Raw genomic sequence first — 6,794 nt, forward strand, 5'->3', positions numbered from 1 at the left:
TGATGCAAGCAGAGGAGAGCTGCACAACACCAAGCTCCGCTGTAGCAGCACCTGAGCTCCGGCGCGGCCGGTGTTGCCCTGCGGTTGCCGTTGCAAGCACGTCAGATGGAACGCCGCCGGTGCTACCGGGAGGGGTGCTGCAACCGATGGATCTCATCGGCGGTGGCGGATGCTTCCAATGCAGCGCGTGTGTTGTTGCGTCCTCGCAGATCTTGGAGGGCGGCAGAGCTGCAGTACACCACACCGGTGGGTGGCGGAGCTACTGTTGCGACGGGGCATCTCTCCTCAACTCCGGCTGCTGTGGAGCTTCATCACGACACCGGTGCTGCCATGAGCGTCACTCATACGTTGCATTGGAGCTTCACCGGAGCCGACGGTGCTGCATTGGAGTCTCGCCGGACACGTCATGGCTATAGTGGAGCTCGTCCAGAGTTGCAATGGAGCTTCGCCGGAGCGTCGGTGCTGTGTTGGAGCTCCGCCCGGGCTGCAATGGAGCTCCGCCGGGGCTGCAATGGAGCTCGCAGGACGTCGTCGGTGTTGCGTTCAAGAACCGCGCGGGGTAGCAATGGCGTTGTGAAGCTGCCGCGATGCGCTGCTGTCGTGGCGTTGTTGTGATCCAACGGCCCCAGGACACGGATCTGACGGTTGAACAGGCGGATGATCTAGCTGATTCGTAGCAGCGGCCGAACAGAATTGCATGCCCTATAGAAAGAATAGCAGGATGGGAAGTTTATGGCCCAAAATGATCGAAGAATATTTTGTACAATCTTACAACTCTAGGATTAAGATGAAGTAGAAAATATAGAGAAACATAACCACTATGAAGAAAACAATGTTATCATTTTTTAACCAACCAGTGTACTCATCGAATTCAAGGGGCACGTGAACAGTACCAAATCATGATGGTTGTGCAAATTTTCCACTAACATTACTTCTAGAAGTACATGAATCAGTAACGTGTAAATATATTTTTTTTACTCAGCTTGGAATCGGCAAACCAAAAGAATCTACAGGTTTTCTTCTTTAGCCTTTTGGCCAAGCGTTGTCATTTTTGACAGATTTTTGCGATGCCTATTTTTGAGATCCTCAATTACTACCATTTACATTGGATCTTGACTGTTGAACTTCTAGGTAGTATGTATCAGTTCGCATAATCAGGCAAACACAAAGCTCTAAAAGTAACATATCCTTTCTTAGTAGCACCAAAATTTTGTCATTTATCTCTAAAATTCTCAAGGAAATATTTTCTCCTAAAGCCTAACTCGTGATGAATTTCAGACAGCAAGTATGCAGTTGCAGACACAAAGGGCACATGCAGTTGACCATGAGGTTCTTGAAGGCAATTCATCTAACGCTTGGTGCACACCCAAGAAATTTACAGGACAACAATACTCACAGTTTGGAGAAATGAGGTGAGGTCTTTTGGCTGGAATGTAAATGGTAGTACCCATCTTTACATCCTTGCGTTAGTGTGTGGGTTGCTACTGATGCCCCATGCGATGTCACATGATGTGGCGAATGATCGAACCAAAAAGTACTGGTTTGAGAAAGATAGTTGACCTGGGCAGGTGTTTGAGTCTGGTTATTAATCGATGATGTAGGTCCTGGGGACTCTTGGTCATATGTTTCGCCAGCGATCAGTGTCTCTTTCTTTGAGAACAAACTCCAATCCGCAGAACAAGCATCAAGCAAATGATCAACAAAAGGAAAATGTATCCAACTATGTACGCTTACATATCTTCACATGCTCAATCTGCTTTTTATGATGTTCATGGTATATGAAATGATTAAATGTCCTTATTCACCCTTAGATATATATTTGCCAAATCATGAAGTCCAGTAGCTGCCCTCAAACTCTGTAAGGATCAGGCACATGCTAAGGTATGCAGCCCACGTTAGGCTGTGACGGGAAGGATTACAGGGACTTTTTTTCCAACAAGAAAATGAAAAGATCTATTTATTCACAAAAATATAAGTGAGCATCTGATTCAAGGAAAAATACTCCTAAGGCAAGTATAACAGTTCATGATACTCACCTAGCATTCACAAATAGAGATTGGCCATGCCTTCACTGCCTGATGAGGTTGTCAATTTTATTTTTCCTTGTTCGGAAAAGATAATGAAGATTAAAATGATGGGTCTAGTATGTCACTTCAGCAATAGGATGCAGTCACCATATTTTAGTTAGATGAACATAGATTAATGCCAAACGTTTTCATTAGTAGAATATAATGGAACAATTCCATTCTCAAAATGTTGGAACATAATGCATCAAGTCCAATGAGATACACTACCAGAAAGAAATGATTATAATTCCCTAAACACATAACCATACCGTTAAACAACTATCTTCTTCTCCTTTACCGCCCCTGTTGATGGGGCATCTGGCTCACAATCCAGCCTCCACCCCCACTCAAGGTCTTCTGATCGAGATATGGAAGAGTCAATTAAAAGATGAAATTTGAATTTAAGATGATTTCAATTCTGCAATGAAGACAAGGCTAATTAATTTATAGTGTGTCGGCCCTACCAAGATTAACCGTAGGAAGCGCCTCTAGAACCAGAATGAGCAGCTCACATTCACTATGTTGAGTAGCTGCATGAGCTGCTCATTCTAGTCCTGGAGGTGCTTCCTATGGTTTTAATTGTAGTCTCAGATCTCTGTATTAGCTGTGTTTTCCAAACACCTTTGGCTTCAATAGCAGCAATGTGCTCTTCTGCATCATCATATGAAGAGGACTCCAGATATGGATGCATGGGTAGATTCACTATCATGAAGTAGCATAGGAGTGCTAAAAAGACTGACTCAGACCTTGCTACCGCCATATATTTCCCGGCGTTATTCAGCCTTCGGTAATCATAATTCTGTTAGCATGGTATCAAGTATCATACTGCAAGGCATCCTCACTACTGCTGGAGCAGCCTGCAGTTTTCAACAGCATGTAAAGTGGCATTAGGGGTATACCTTAGACTCAAAACTTATAACCTGTTTATACTGATCAAAGGAATAAACAACCTATCAATTAAATCAAAATCACATGACATGGCGAATGATCAAACCAAAAAATACTGGTTTGAGAAAGATAGCTGACCTGGGCAGGTGTTTGAGGCTGGTTATTAGTCGATGATGTAGGTCCTGGGGACTCTTGGTCATATGTTTCGCTAGCGATCAGTGTCTCCTTCTTTGAGAACAAACTCCAATCCGCAGAACAAGCATGAAGCAAATGATCAACAAAAGGAAAATGTATCAAATATGCACACTTAAATATCTCCACATGCTCAATCTGTTTTTTATGATGTTCATGGTATATGAAATGATTAAATGTCCTTATTCACCCTTAAATATATATTTGCCAAATCATGAAGTCTAGTAGCTGCCCTCAAACTCTGTAAGGATCAGGCACATGCTAAGGCATGCAGCCCACATTAGGCTGTGGCGGGAAAGATTACAGGGACTTTTTTCCCAACAAGAAAATGAAAAGATTTATTTATTCACAGAAATATAAGTGAGAATCTGATTGAAGGAAAAATACTCGTAAGGCAAGTATAACAGTTCATGATGCTCACCTAGCATGCACAAAACAGAGACTGGCCATGCAATCTTCACTGCCTGATGAGGTTATCAATTTTATTTTCCCTTGTTCGGTGAAGATAATGAAGATTAAAATGATGGGTCTGCTATGTCACTTCAGCAAAGTAACATGTAAAAATACAGTACAACACTCATTTTAGCTTTCCACAATATTGGCAAATATCACTTTTAGCCATAGGGCGGAGTCACCATATTTTAGTTAGATAAACACAGATTAATGCCAAACGTTTTCATTAGTACCATATAATGGAACAATTCCATTCTCATAATGTTAGAACATAATGCATCAAGTCCAATGAGATACACTACCAGAAACAAATGATTATAATTCCCTAAAGAAGTGTGTACATAGAAATTATAGCCAGACAACTTACTGTAAGCATGGGCTCCCACATGGCAAAATCATTATTCCGTTCTGATAAGACCAGCAAAATATCATAGACAGATACCAAGAAAACGCCAGAGCGGCAGAAAATATTGATCAATTATTGGTTACTGGCAAGACAAAAGGTAGAAGGAACCATAGTATAAGTAAAAAGGGAACCGCAATTTAAGTACAATGGAACCATATGAGTATATGAATGCAGTTAAGGGGGAGCTTGTGTCGTATCCATAATGCTCGTTCGCGGTGGTTGACTTGCCAGACCAGGTGGACCGATTATCCCAATCACCATGAAATCATTGTTCTCCATCAAATACTTCAAAAAAGGAAGAAGTAAAAAACACGAGTTCAATTTTTCATGCATGCCATTTAGCAACCAGTAATTCTAAGTTTTAGTTGTAACGTAAACGTATAGGACGCAAGTATCAATAGCCGGATTGTATATATGTCAAGAACAACTGTGTGCAATACAAGGTATAGCTCCACAAATAATTCTAGTGTACACTATACATATATAGGTTAAGAACTACTGTGTACTGACCAGCCCTTCTGAAATCCCTGGTCCTATGTGATAACATACACGAAAAATCCTGCTAACCTGGAAGGTTGTGGGCACTGCTGAACCAAATGTTGAATTCAGAGAGAAGGAAGCAACAAACGACTCCATTAAATATATCCACGGAGAATACTTCAGAAAATTAACGAATCCATATGCTTAATGCTGAATGACACATCAATGTGTGCACTGGCTCAGATCAATCGTAATCACAACATCCCTCCAGTAGTATGTACATTTGCTAAGTTTTTATAGTGACAGAGAATAATAGCATGACATACGTACATTCAAAACTCGACCAGTTTCCATTGCTATCATGCCCAAGGGAATTGTCACAGATCTACTGATCCTAAGTTACTTTGATCCCAGCATTATCAACGTAGCAGACACAAGCAAAATGGTAGATTCTGATTTTCCCACCTGGGTGCATCCATCTTGCCCGTCGATAGGAGGAGAGCTCTTCCTTCTGCCCTAAAAACGTCGATCCCTGGAGGAAGGACTTCCATCCACGTCCTCACCAAAGGGGCCTGTAAAAGCACAAAAACACAAGCGGGAAACAACGCAAGACCAAAGGAAACATCAATTTCCACCGCTCACATCAACTTTTCTTACCATCTCATCGGTTGCGGAAGGAAAGCCTCGCGGCCCGTGCCGCGGCCGCGGACACTCCCTGCCCCGGCGACGATGGCGGACGACGAGTCAGGGGCCCCGACCAGGTAGGCGTGTTGGATGAGGTCGATGCCGGCAGGTGGGGCGGAGGGGCAGCAACGGAGGAGGAAGAGGTGGATCCGCGACGACAGCAATGGATCCACGAAGAAGTGTGTACAATGAGATACACTACTAGAAACAAATGATTATAATTCCCTAAAGAAGTGTGTACATAGAAATTATAGCCAGACAACTTACTGTAAGCATGGGCTCCCACATGGCAAAATCATTATTCCGTTCTGATAAGACCAGCAAAATATCATAGACTGATACCAAGAAAACGCCAGAGCGGCAGAAAATATTGATCAATTATTGGTTACTGGCAAGACAAAAGGTAGAAGGAACCATAGTATAAGTAAAAAGGGAACCGCAATTTAAGTACAATGGAACCATATGAGTATATGAATGCAGTTAAGGGGGAGCTTGTGTCGTATCCATAATGCTCGTTCGCGGTGGTTGACTTGCCAGACCAGGTGGACCGATTATCCCAATCACCATGAAATCATTGTTCTCCATCAAATACTTCAAAAAAGGAAAAAGTAAAAAACACGAGTTCAATTTTTCATGCATGCCATTTAGCAACCAGTAATTCTAAGTTTTAGTTGTAACGTAAACATATAGGACACAAGTATCAATAGCCGGATTGTATATATGTCAAGAACAACTGTGTGCAATACAAGGTATAGCTCCACAAATAATTCTAGTGTACACTATACATATATAGGTTAAGAACTACTGTGTACTGACCAGCCCTTCTGAAATCCCTGGTCCTATGTGATAACATACACGAAAAATCCTGCTAACCTGGAAGGTTGTGGGCACTGCTGAACCAAATGTTGAATTCAGAGAGAAGGAAGCAACAAACGACTCCATTAAATATATCCAGGGAGAATACTTCAGAAAATTAACGAATCCATATGCTTAATGCTGAATGAGACATCAATGTGTGCACTGGCTCAGATCAATCGTAATCACAACATCCCTTCAGTAGTATGTACATTTGCTAAGTTTTTGTAGTGACAGAGAATAATAGCATGACATACGTACATTCAAAACCCGACCAGTTTCCATTGCTATCATGCCCAAGGGAATTGTCACATATCTACTGATCCTAAGTTACTTTGATCCCAGCATTATCAACGTAGCAGACACAAGCAAAATGGTAGATTCTGATTTTCCCACCTGGGTGCATCCATCTTGCTCGTCGATAGGAGGAGAGCTCTTCCTTCTGCCCTGAAAACGTCGATCCCTGGAGAAAGGACTTCCATCCACGTCCTCACCAAAGGGACCTGTAAAAGCACAAAAACACAAGCGGGAAACAACTCAAGACCAAAGGAAACATCAATTTCCACCGCTCACATCAACTTTTCTTACCATCTCATCGGTTGCAGAAGGAAAGCCTCGTGGCCCGTGCCGCGGCCGCGGACACTCCCTGCCCCGGCGACGATGGCGGACGACGAGTCAGGGGCCCCGACCAGGTAGGCGTGCTGGATGAGGTCGATGCCGGCAGGTGGGGCGGAGGGGCAGCAACGGAGAAGGAAGAGGTGGATCCGCGA

Source organism: Triticum dicoccoides, chromosome 5A (genome assembly GCF_002162155.2).
Source record: "Triticum dicoccoides isolate Atlit2015 ecotype Zavitan chromosome 5A, WEW_v2.0, whole genome shotgun sequence".
NCBI classification, from domain to species: Eukaryota; Viridiplantae; Streptophyta; class Magnoliopsida; order Poales; family Poaceae; genus Triticum; species Triticum dicoccoides.